This window comes from Magallana gigas, chromosome 9 (genome assembly GCF_963853765.1).
Source record: "Magallana gigas chromosome 9, xbMagGiga1.1, whole genome shotgun sequence".
Taxonomy (NCBI): Eukaryota; Metazoa; Mollusca; class Bivalvia; order Ostreida; family Ostreidae; genus Magallana; species Magallana gigas.
Genome location: NC_088861.1, coordinates 10,852,827 through 10,866,786, shown reverse-complemented (window position 1 = coordinate 10,866,786; position 13,960 = coordinate 10,852,827). Strand labels below are relative to the sequence as shown.

Sequence of the window (13,960 nt, the reverse complement as noted above, 5' to 3'; positions counted from 1 at the left end):
GATTTAAACAAAGCAGTTAAGATATTTGAATTCTTAAGATATTTGGACAAATTACATACAGTACTGTAAATATCTCATGTAAACGAACAAGTCTTAACTCTTTGATGACCTGTTACCCCCCCCTCTCTCTCTCTCTCTCTCTCTCTCTCTCTCTCTCTCTCTCTCTCTCTCTCTCCCTCTCTCTCTCTCTCTCTCCCCTAAAAAAGAGAATGATAAGAAATCTAAAACTACATACATGCATGTAGTAAACGCAGGCTATCAAAACCATTACACTTACAGCTTCAAATAAAATGAACCCGACAGACCGCAACGTTTATGTGAAGTCTTAGGGTTATAATCAAAGGCCTGGGATCGAAGGAGACCACTCGGCGGTCACACAAGGTGATGGATTTATACCACGTTACCGTAGAGCAAATCTGTCCAGCTGAGCCTTCTGAGGCCTTGGGGGTGAAATGGAGAAAACTTGACCAGACCTTACCTTGCCTGCGCCGGCCGGGGTCATCTGAGGATTAGTATCAGACTTATTTGGATTATTATCTTAACGGTTGTTGCACGACAGCAATCATATTGTTTTCAGAGACAATTACACCGAGTTTTATGGTGCATGGGAATTCATATGCTAACGATCGTTTGGGCTCTGTGCAATAAATTTATGATTGGTTATGAAGATTGCATAGATAATTTGCGCATTTTCAGACGCATTCAACATCAGCTGTTTCTTAACTTCATGCTATATGAGTTTTATTGTTTAATCTATGAGATAGTTTACATCCATAATAGCTTGTGTCACATAACACCATCGGATGTGCATAAAACATATGTTGTTTTTCAGGCCAGTTACGAGAATAAATGTCTGTTAAGGCATTGAAAAAAGCAGTCTGATTTGAAAAGGAACATCGTGCAAGATCTTACCCTGATGACGGGACAAAAATCAAATGCCACAAAAAATTCTGCTAGTGACGAGATCAATTCAGCCAACCATGGCAGATGAGATATGAGATAAATATCAGGCTGCATCGATACACATCTTTATATGGCCCAACATGGGAAACTGTCTTAGGCTTAGACAATAACAAAATGGACATTTCGTCATTAAATAGTCCATAAATCTAACTTTTAAAGGTTCTTTATTATGTTGGATTATGTAAATTTCTCCAGGTTTGTGGCTTGCACATCGCTCCTGGTTTTATAATCCAGTAGCTATGAAAGCAACCAATGCTTGTCTATTTTCAGAATACAACTGCAGCTTTTCAAAATCGACTACATTTAGATCCTGTCCTTTCAAATCTTAATGCATTTAACAATAGCATTTTAACACATCTTTCTTTTTAAAAGTTGGCTAAATGTGAATTTTTCTCTTTAAACATTGCTAATATTTTTCTGTAATGTCGATAATTCTTAAAGGGTCTGAAACCGGAATATATGTTCTATTGTGAACCCCGTGAGCAGAGTATTTGCTACTTTCATCTAAAACAACTAAAACTTGCTACTTTCATCTAAAACAACTAAAACTTAAGCAAGTCTTTTTGAAAATAGTATGAAGCATTCTGCTAGAATGTTGTGTTTTATATATAAAATCTTAGTGGGCCTAGTGCATTCGCTATCAATCAACTAAATTCTCCCGAAAAAAAAACTGACCGAGAGCATACGTGATAAACAAGTTGCTGTCCTTTAAAAAAGGACTGCAATACATGGACCATTTGCATGTGTTTCCAACGAAAACGTGAACGCCTTAAAATTATCACAGATTCCACCGACTCTAGCCCCCTCCTTTTTACCACTAAATTTGTACTTTGTATTATGTATATGTATAGTTGACTTTTAATATCAGAATTTAAAGGGTTCATACTTCCTAAATAATTATGTTCTATATTAATGAAGATTGCACGTATAGTATCAGGCATTCGGCGAATTCTACTATTTGCACACACATTACGCTTCGCACTACTTTGTTAACTATGCAGTGACAGCTTTGTGTAAATCATTTTCATATTTTGATGCATTTTTCTTGAGATTTAAACTTTTATACAGTGACATAATTATTCAGTCATCTATTATATACGGTCACATAATTATTCAATCATACTTAAATGCTTAAATAATTTTAATCGGGAAGTTCTCGCCTTCTATAAAAGTAAAGTTAAGCTAATAGTGTTTTCAGAAAACAACAAAACATTGCAAATTATGCTAGTTGATGCATGTTGTAGTTTCGGCATAACATTACGTTATTTCATAATACTGACAGTTTATATCACATGCCGATCATTTCTTTAAAAGGAATACTTTGTTTCTGTAATGTTTACCGACAACTTTACAATTACAGCGCCTTTGAACTTATATGTGCATACGGCATGGAATCCCGATCCCGATTCAGATAAACCTGTGCTAGCCTGGTTCCCTGAGCTACCCATTACGCACAGGAATCAGGCTAGCTCATGCGCAGGCTGAATTTTCCCCATAGCATCCGGTTTAACCTCGCTTATATATTTTCTGCGTGGACCTCAGGGTCCACGCAATGATTTGCGTAATTCATGACGTCATTGTTACTTAATGGCCGTGGATATTATTTGGTGTTGTTCTGCTTTTTGGAAAAAATGAGTTCGGAGTATTGAAACAAGAAACGATGTTGAATAAACACAAAAAATAAAAATATTTCAGAATGCAAGTGATTTTCATTGCTTCTCTTATCAAATATGTGTAGTTTTTAATACTAATTTAGTAAAATTATGTGAAGATAATGATAAAGATCTGTTGTATACGTTTTGGTATCAGTTTTCTGTTACTAAGTATATGATTTAGAATGTTGTTTTGAAAGAAGCAGGTAAATAGACCGATATGCACTGGCTATTAAAACGCTCTTTTTTCCCCATAAACTAAGTTCTTTTTGTACACTTCAAAAGTACATTGATTTTTTTCATTACACCCAGACCAAAAAAGCCACTAGAACAATTTATATTTCATTTTAAAATCAAAGTCAATCTATTAAAAGACACAGAGAGCAGAGTACTCGCTAAAGCCCAAGTACACAAAATGCAAAATACTGACACCGAGCCAGGATATCCTACTATTATCAGGTGATACATTGGCAATTCTTACACTTAATCTTCACTACAGGCTGTTTTACGAGAACTGGAAGTCCTTGTCTCACCTTTAATTTTCCTAATAATGCCTCGTTGTACAAGAGCATAAAGGTGATTCAGGGTTGTTAGGGGTTTTTTTTGTCCAAGGCACAGTGGCGGAAGATGATTTTTTTATATTCTGACTTATTCCTGGCTCATGTCATGTTGTAAATTTTGAATTCATCGGGTGGCAGTAAATACAAAATTTTAAATTTTGTATTTACTGCCACCCGGTAAATTCAAAATTTACAACATGACACTTAAATGACGTTTTAATAGTAAATATATTTGTTGATTTTTTTTAAACATACTTTTTATCCAACTTTGTTACTGAACGTTTTGAATAGGCAATTATAAAATTTATTTTGAAATAATTCTTATTTGATATAATTTTATCATATTAAGCTTATTTCAAACTTAAAAAATCGGAGGGGGGGGGGGGGCACTGTTTATCATGCTTCGCTGTTTTTCGAAAGTCTCATTCATCATGTAGTGGACTGTAGTGTGTAATTTATAGCGTCCCCCGAGACTTTAATCACCTACGCGAGACTTCACATTTGTACCTGTGGCGTATTGAACACGGAAGCCTCGGTCGCCATTGGAGGGTCATCAGCGACTTGACTGCGGTCAGCGGTGCTCAGACGAATTGACAGAAAGCGTTGGGGATGATGGACGTTTATGACAAGTCGTCATTTCTTTTCCCGCCTTTTTTTCTAAAACGTGTAAGAGACTAAGAGCGCTAGCTCTGGACACGGTTTGCCGAACGCTTTCTGTTTGACTTCTGTGGAACATTTTTCATAATGCCCACACGTGTTATTAACGAATTTACACATTTCGACATCTTGACGTATTTTTACAATGCATCACAAGTTTGCTCCTTCCATATTTTTCTTAAACACTATCGTGTCCAAATATTTACTAAACACCGTCCTTGTGAATATTATTTATGTTTTATGCAATGCATGTTGCCCTCCTTTTGAACAAATTATTTCAAACCTTAAAATTTGAAGTGATAAATATGGTGAACAATTAGCAAATAAAGAACCTTGGGTTGTTGCAAGTCCTCTTTCATGGAGGTGTCAGATATATTAGTATAGTAATAAAAGATACATTTTCGATCAAAGTTTGACGTATACTATTGGCCTACAACGATGCCGATAAAACTGAAAGATTAATCTTGTCAGATGCAGACAGACCTATGTTTGCCTTATGGAAAAATGCATGCGTGTAGGTTTTTTTCTCCTATGTACCAAAAAAGATGAAAATAGCATGTAAATGTTGGAAATGACGTTGAATCATATCTTAATAAAAGGTGAGAGAGAGAGAGAGAGAGAGAGAGAGAGAGAGAGAGAGAGAGAAAGAGAGCGTTTTCAATACATGTTTAATCATATATGAGATTTTAAACCATTTATAACTTGCGCTGGGCTGGGGGGGGGGGGGGAGAATTCCCTGGATCCGCACATGGACATCCTCTTGAAAAATAAAGGTATAAAACATCTGAAACTGTACATGTTGGTTGAGTAAATCTTTTCATATTGAATGTTTTTACACTGAACCACTATAAACATCATTATTCTATGTATCCGTCCACACAAGGCTAGTGAAAGTACACACAACAGCTGACATAAAAAATAAGGAATTTGTTGTAAAGAAAGGATATTATCGGATTTTATGTCACAGGTCCTATCGAAATAATAACAACTTATGACAATCATACTGACAATGATGATCATGAAACTGGCAAGGACTGGGTCAGTGGATGTACATTTTTACTGCGGTCAACCATCAGATGGATAGCGCCAACATATATATAGAGAGAGAATACAAGTGATAGAGGAGTGACCAAAACGCAAGCATGTATATAGAGAACACAGCCAGTTTATAATGATAGAGGAATGACCATATCACACCCTCTTCAAAGATCTCAAAGAATTTTAAAGATCGAACTGAAATTTTAAGAAGGGTTAAAAGAGAAATGTGTCATATGTTTAGTTTAAAATGGGTATTGTTTTTTTTTTAACTGTAATTCAGTTAATGTTCTGTTTAGCAAACTAGTATATTCTGTTCATTTTATAGTAATTCGTCATCATCGACGAATACTTAAATAAAGTACATATTGTCACTTCAAAATGCTAAATGTTAAAACAAATACGAGTGAAATTAAACATTATAACTATCAATGAAAAAATTACTGCAATGTATTAGTCCGCCTATCTTCGGCAAATTGAAATAATGAGAAAAGTACTTTGACTTTCTTTTATTTGATTTTTGCAGTGTGCATTTAATAAAAACACCATTTGAGAGATTCATAACTGCATTTTTATAATATACATGGCTTTGAATTTCTACGGATTCATTGGATTTTAGCATGGGTCAACAAATAAGAAATTCACGTTGACACCATACGACAAAATTAACCAATAAGTTTTAGTAAAATGCAAAATGTCTACCGAATACTAGAAAATATATTGACATCCTTTGTGAAACTATAACAAGAAACATTTTGAGGAGGTATAACAGAACCAAACTGGGACATGAAAAGAATACAACTAAAATCGCCATCTGCGCAACCAAGTAAAAAAAAAGAATAAAATGTCGGGGGTTTTATGTCAGTGCTCCACGACAGGAGTTCGCTTAGGGACGGGGGACCTCGGCATTCCAACATTCTTGACAACCTTACTCTATCATTTCACTACGACAAAGTGAAAAATTCACTTCTCATCAAACTCTTCAAATGCGATTCTGACCCCTAGAGAAAAGAACTATTAACCGAATTACACTTTACCCCAACATCAGGTTTACGGATCAATTCGTACGAAAAGAATCATAACGAAAGAGAAAAAAAAAACGAAATGAGGTTTTTACTTTTCAACACCTTAGGTATATTACGAGCTGTATTGTCGCTCCACATGCACGGCTTGTGATTTACCACAAGATGGCTCCCGGGGAGACCAAAGTTAAGATATTTTCAGTTCTCCATTCTGATATACAACGCGATGAGCGCATGCCTATCTGTCAATTTTGAACTTTTATCAAACTTTACCCCGAATAATCTTCACCTTGAATAGCATTATGCAAAATATTTTCAAATAAATTTAAATCAATAGTGTAAAATTAACTTAAGCATCATATATTAGATTATTAAAGGATTTCTATCCTTTACTGTAAACTTTTGCCAATTATGGGTTTTTCTACAAAAAGGCAAATTGTTCAAAAGGTGAAATTTGAACTTTAACTAATTCGATCCTATCCTAGTAGTTTTGGTTGACCTTGCGGTTTTGGTTGCATGCCCAATGACCCCCTCCCGCTTACATCCGTGTCAACGAAAGATATAAATGGAAGTTTCAGAACTTGTTTATTAATCGCTGAAAAATAAACAAAGTTCAGAATCGGGTTTGCTAATATGTCTGAACTCATGCAACCCTGCTACTTCTGTCTCTGCAAATCAGGAACAAGTTTTACGTTTTGGTATATTCTCCGGCAAGGTAAAAAGCGGGTACCAGGACAGCGGATTTATTTTTAGATTAAAATAATCCTGTTGATTAATGACTCGTTAACGCCCGTCTTCTGCAAATAAACCCTTAACGTTATGCCATGGTCAGGACAAGACCGTCAGTTATATGACCAAAATATCCGACAGATGGAGCACCATTGGTTATCATCGGCTAACCTTTTATGGGGGTGCAAAAAAGTTCAGGGTCAAAGGAAAGTGTCTCCTTCCTTCATATTTTGATGTCTATATCGCCATTTTGACCTGGCTCAAAGAGGCTTTAAACACCGTGGTAGTGTGTTGACATGTTCTTTTCTTATAGTCTCTATACTGGGTACTACTAGGTCTTGTAAAAGTACAAAAACGTCACAGACGATGGTCACAGGCTTTGATTTTGCTAAGCAAATGGCTTTCCAAAGTAGGAATCGATGTTTTAACGTTAAAGGCAAAAACTTAGAAGTTCCATATTTGGAACATGTATTATAATGCATTATATAGATAGTATTGCACTTTTATCAGATATACTCCACATATGGTGTTTCTTTTGATCATGCAGCTACATCAGTAAAAGGATGAGATATGAGTAATGCGCGAATAGAAGATAGTTTAAGATGCCTCTTAACTTTTTTTTTCTGGTTTGATGTGATGACTTCAAATATTTGACATAACAATAAAGCGAAGAAAATTTTATTGCCCTATGAAATAAGCAAAATATACGTAATCTGCGCATTCAACAGTCTTGAGTTTTCTTTACTTCAACAGACAATAATACTAGTATATAATATACGAGTCCCTTTGTTATAGTCTGTTTTGTCTCCTACAACAGAACACTACCCCCACCATTGCACACACAATGACAACAGAGCGTCTCGTCTTTCTCACAACCCACGTAACCAAGAGGCTCTGATGTCGGACCTCACAAAAAGAGGGCGTGGCCCCAAAGAAGAAGACATGAATCCGAAACGGGGTGCACGTTTTGTCGGTTTCTCAAAGAAACGTGTTGCAGACAAAACCAGGGGAATCTGACACCATCACAGCCATATAATCACTCTGGGTCTGTTGTGATCAGGATGTGTGAAACCCTTTAAAAAAAACGGGCGAAGAATGCATTGGTATTTTAGCATTGTTAAGCATAAAGTTACACCAAATTTAATATTAAATGATAGTGACTTTTTGCAAGCTAAGTTTTTTTTTTATCGTCAGCTATTGGAAAGGAAATTTCGGTAACTATGTTTTTATGGTTTAATATCTTTTAAGTTTTTGAAAGTAAGATATTTTCTTGCTATATTCTAACTTTAATTAAATTAAGTTTATCAATACCATTAACGTTTTGTATATTCTATTAGAATGATAACAAAATTGAAACAAGAATATACTTGCAGATGTTTGAATTAAAAAAAACCCCCAGAAATGAATGGTCTTGACATAGTTCACGTATGGAATGATTAACCTTTTCTCCTTAATGATGAAAAAACCAGCGACTTTCGTTATTTTTATCCCCCCAATATTTGTTTCAACTTTCACATTGTAATCGTTTGATAAATGCTTAAGCTTGTCGCATTGAACGGTTTATAAAAGTACGCATGATGGCAAGGAAGCCATATAAGCGGTTTGGTTTCGTCATAAGGTTACTTTTGCACATGGTATTATTTATCACTATCGAAATTATTGGGCAATTTCTTAGCACTAAGAGCCTCTCAGTGTGGAATTCTAAGCCACGGTTTGGGGGAAGGAAGAATTATCTATTTGATGAATTTGTCTTGAAGTCTAAAGTCACAGACACACTGTCTGTTGGTAATTGTAAAGTCACAGAAAACGCTTGAAAGAAGCAATTCCGGAAAAGATTTATATTTTCTGAATGCTAACATCGGGGTAAGATGAAGACCTAAATTTCAAAAGGTGTCCCCCGGCCAAATAAACCAATATCATCTGCCGGGGTGCTGAATATCACTCCGTAGAAAATACCCCGGGGCTACCCTTATAATTTGTGTCAACATGCCTCTTTTCGTAAATGCTATTGAAAATGTATCTCACACAATAATGGAGGGCGTGAAACTAGACCCCGGTTGTATCGTTCCGGCCGCAGAAGGTCGGGGACAGGTTTGGGTAGTATTTTTTGTTGCAAGTTCCTACTTGAATCTTAATAGAGTTTCTTGTTCATCGGAGGCGTTTTTATTCGATATCCACAGATACACCTGTTGCAATGTCCTAGTCCACAAAATGTTTTCTGATAGACTTTAAAAAAAAAAAAAGAAAGATTGTTAAGTGTTTCATGGGTTTTCTTTTTTACAACCTCGCAATGTCATCTTGGTAAATAAGACAATTTGGTGGTGAGAGATCTCTTGGCGTGGTATTGTGTAGAAAATCGAGACAATTACGTAGTAATTTGGGTAATCACACAGTCACCTCTTTGATAACTGATATAGTACATTGTGATATAATTATCCTACGATAGCAGATTCCATTTTTATTTTATGTCACATTGTCCAACGGTTTAATGAAGCCCATTCCTTGATATTCTTTTTCTTTTTTCCAAATTTCAATCAACAATTAAGCTGGGTTTTACGATTTTTACATCCAGTTTTAATGTTTAAGTTAAGCATAATGGATTTTCATCTTAAAATTTAGCAAAAAAAAAGAAGTTAAAATTGAGACATTTGAGGATACCATCAAGTATCATATACAAACAGGTGCGTTTTGGGCCTATTGTGTTCAAGAAAGAAATGTATAATTTCGCCGAGTTTTAGACTTTGAATGGTTGAATTTTTTTTCCTTTTCTTCTAGATAAATAGTTTCATATCACCTGCAATGGAATTAACCGTATTGGGCCAGACATTACAACAAGGATACGATTTCAAATTTCTCGGTCAAATAACTCTTATAAATGGAGTTCTCTCCAATGCAAAAAGCATTTTTAAAATGGGTTTAAGAAGAGAAAATTCTTAATGTGTTTTCTTGTATATCCTGTCATTACTTGGTTTGTGATTTTTGTGAACTAACTTTATCTAAATTGTGAAAGAAAAAATGATATTACATTTCAATGGTTCGTTAAATCAACAAGTTTTAACAGCGTACGTATCTGTTCTTGAAAGACTAATTAAAGATTATTAGACGGTAAAATTTAGTCCAATATCAACCAAATCCTAATACCTTGCATATACTTAAAAGTCAATTCAGATACAAAGTCCAACTTTATATTCAGTTTAATAAGCTCTTTTTGATAGAATCTTTTAATATGGGTAAAAAGGGTCTTCTCTTTATGTCGCATCAGTTCAAGGATAGCGGTATTGATAAATTGAACATTAGAATACAATGCGTTATAGATTTGGTTTATTTGACGCCAAAACATGCAAGGCGCAACATGTTTTTATCTCATCTCTATATCTTCGTATAAGGTTTGCCTTGTAGGCATTATATTTTATATTTTTCTCTCTCTCTCTCTCTCTCTCTCTCTCTCTCTCTCTCTCTCTCTCTCTCTCTCTCTCTCAAAGTAGCACAATTGATCTGCGAGTCCAACAGATTAAATTAAAAATATTTCCTCCGCTCAATTACGGTCATCACTTCGTGTGGACTTTGTTCTCTTTGAAATAAACGTACGGCCCGAAGAAGCCCCTTTCAGTGGAGAGGGTCTGAATGCAGTAATCCTATGATACGGATATTATGGGCTACTCTTAGAAATCGATGGCGAACAAAGACGGCCCTTCAAAAGACGGATGAAGTCTATGGCAGCCAAGACAACGTATGAATAAAACTTCCGTTCAAAGACTAAAAATCATATTGTTCCGGAAAAGTTGGCCAAGAGGTTGTTCCAGGGAGATTTATTTATTCCTTTTTTTATGTGAACTTTGTTTTGCTATTCTTCGTCTGGCTCTTTTTTTTTATTATTCTCATCTTGCTAACTTCAATGTTCTTGGCATAATCTTCGAGAAAATACTGTTTTTGAAATTTCTGTAAAGTCATTTCGGTTTCCCCCCTATGATTGCAAAGCAATTTTTATATTGAATACGTTTGATACTTGCTTATTTTTTTTCCTTCTAAATTTACACATCTTTTATTTAACACATGCATGGTACGTGATCTTACAACGTTCTGCACTGTAAATAATAGAATACATTTCCTTTGTACTATTTTGATACTTTTTAATGGCACCTTGAGACAATCACACGGAAAAAGAAACTTTATATTCAGTCTTTTTTTCACAACAAAACAGGATACATTTCTGATTTCAATTTTACATTGAAAAACCTAATTTCATTCTCAATACGCATCAATTGTTGTTGAATTTCAAATCCATATCATAATACATGTACTTCCTAGTAACGTTATAAGCCATATCATTACTGGGAAGAAACAAAGATCAATTCCATCTAGTTTTGCAACATGAAACACCATTCACATATTTTTAAATAAGAATCTTTAAAGATAACATTTAAATGGCGAACCCTGCGTTAGCAGTAAAAAAAACCAGAAATCTCTAAGACATTTATACAACCATTTTGCCATCTAGAAAATCTTCTAAAGGAAAAGAAAACCCTCTATTTTAAGGTTTAATTAGTTAGCTTCCTACAAATTCTTCAGAAACTGTCATTTGCGACTGAACGTCTTCTAAATTGGAGGCCATTGAGAAGAAATAAATTCATCTCTGCTTTAACGGGCATCCCATCAAATGGAAATATTTAATACGGGAAATAAATCGCTTGTCAGCAGGGTGGCTTTGTCATGAGGTGTTTTTGCCCTGTCTTTTCCCTGGGCCCACTTCCTGGGAATCGCTCTATCGTGTTACATTTCCACACTAGGTTCTAACGACTTTGACATAACATTTTAAAGGGGTTATACGAGAGGTTGGAATAAAAGGCAAGATTTGAAAGTAACGACCCGAGAAGTTCCGAACAAAGACAGGTTTTTGAAGAGTGGCATGGTATTGTTTTTCATTGTAAAGGTCCGAGAAGTTCCGATTCACTTAAGGATCTCTGTTGTGTCTTTCGGATTTTATGGGCGATTTGTTCCTGTTTTTATTTGGTTTTATCACGGTATCTGAGTAGCAGATGCATGATTGTGGTTAAAACAGACCAGCTATAAAAGTGAAGGTTTCATTCTTTGTTATCTTAAAACTTAGATAACTAAAATATTCAAATTTTATTCTACGCATAGCAGGGAAGTAACTCTTTCTTTTAATCAATATATGTTGTCTTTAAAACGTGTTATATGTAATTTGATAGTTAATGTACATATATGTATTTTTACACACAAAACTTAATTTCTAGCAAATTGCCATCTCTGCTAGATGTAATATATATCTATTTCATGTGTCACTGATTTTCAGGCAGATAGGAGGAAAACTGACCGAATTAAATAAATAATATCTGTAAATGCCAAATAAGATCATAACATAAATTATTAAAAATGTGTTGAAGGTTTGATGGGACTTTTAAACGTTTCTGTGATTAAATTTCTCTTCAGAAATGAAAGAAAAAAAAACGAAAGTTACCACACCCCGTCCTTTCATATTATCGACAGGGGAAAAAAATTATTTGACAAGATAGACTATTTTAGATTGTCGGTTCACCGTAGTATTCATATGTGGCGACCCCTAACATTTTTCTATTGCTGCGAGAGGCACTTAGAGATGAAAAATAAGATGAAAAGTTAAATGGTCCATTGCATTTAATATGTATGCTTGAAAAGGCAATCTTTTCAAAAAATCTTCGCGACAAACATCCTCTGAAGTGTGAAATTTAAAACCTGGAAGCAAAACTTGCTATTCATCTGTAATACTCTATAAAGATTACGCCGACAGTAGGTGTGAAGCAGTTCATATTTCCTTTTATGCATCTTTATACACAGTGGTTTTAATACCCAAATCTTTCTCTCTCTCGCCCCCCCCCCCCTTTTGGTCGCCTTTCCAATACTAAAAATATTTCCTATTATCTCTGCTTTTAAAACCTAACGTTACTGTTGATAAATGAATAAAACTTTAGGTCTTAATATGAATTCTCTACAATCAACTTTGCTTAAATAAAAGGATTTGATGAATTGTTGTTATAAATCAAGACTTTAAAGAGAATCCCATCTGTTCCTTTTCTCTCCGATACTAGATAAGTTGGATCATGTCCTGTGGAAACGCATGCGCAGCATTGGTACAGTACTACTACGGAGGTTTATCCTTTTACAAGACAAACTTTGAAGACTCGAACAATTATATAAAAACCCAGTGTCCAAAAATAGACAAAGAGACAGAGCTACACACAGGTAAACACGGTTGATTGATGTATGTCATACTTACGTGTGGAAAGCTGTCGTCTGCATAACCATAGCAAATTTTGAACAGGGCATAATTTCCTTCTAATCCGTGTTTCTGCATCCGAATTCACTGACTGTCCGGCAGAAAACTCTTAAAGAATCACGGAATTCCTGACCAAGCCCTGCAGTGGATTAAACAGTCCCGTGCCCTGACTTAATGAGGGACAGCAGATTTACATATTTTCTCTTTTTCTCGCGTTGACCTGGATTCTTAACTTCATCGCGGTGGTCAGACTGCACACCTTTAATTTCTCTTTAAACATATTTCCTTTCCTTTTCCAGGTACAATTTTTCTCTATCCATTTTTTCGGACACCGTTCCGTTTTGTGAATCCATCCCCTTCTACAACTAGTGTTAATCTGATGTGCTATTTCCTATTAACATTCAGTGTTATGCAAAATTTTTGTGAGTGCAATTCAGATTTCACATTTGCAATTGTAATGAAGCCCAGGCTTTCTATCACTCCCGACGTGAAACTGTATTAATATTTTACACAGAATAAGCTAATCAATGTTGATTTTCCTGAGACGTTTAAGAATAAATAGAAGGAGAGAGAAAGAGATACTTCTAACGTTCCCCCATCTATATATTACTTTAATTTCAGATGGAGATCGTATGCAAAAAGAGGGGAACGAAAACTTCTCATTTGCAAACCAGATTTGATCAAATAAGTCGTGCTACAACAGTTTATAGGATAGTTGAGCTAAGTGTACAACTCTGATATGCTTTTAATAGCGAAACTACCAGACAGTCAATGTATAAAAACCTCAGCCCCCATCAGACGAGAATATATTAAGATTTTGTTTCTCCATTATGACCTTGGCAGTACCCTAGTTATATGAGCTAAACATATATATTTTCCTTCACAGTTTAAAAAAGAAGATATGCAGTTTGTAAATAAACATCTCTGAAAACTAATTAACTTAAACTCGTTCTAATTAACACATTATTAAGTTCGGATAAACTATCAGCATTGATACAGTTCCATTCGGCTTGTTGTTTCAATCGTTAAGCATGTAGCGGTTTGATGACTTTCACCCCAAACAAGAAA

General features: G+C 35.1%; 1 long non-coding RNA gene across 1 annotated transcript in view; it reads right to left on the bottom strand.

The window, feature by feature from the left end:
• Nucleotides 1-13,600, bottom strand: part of LOC136271353 (uncharacterized) — a 38,338-nt gene extending 24,738 nt beyond the window's left edge. Inside the window, exon 1 of the long non-coding RNA XR_010709288.1 lies at nucleotides 12,893-13,600. This is a non-coding gene — a long non-coding RNA (uncharacterized lncRNA). The remainder of the gene's footprint in view (nucleotides 1-12,892) is intronic.
• Between the last annotated feature and the right edge of the window lie 360 nt (nucleotides 13,601-13,960).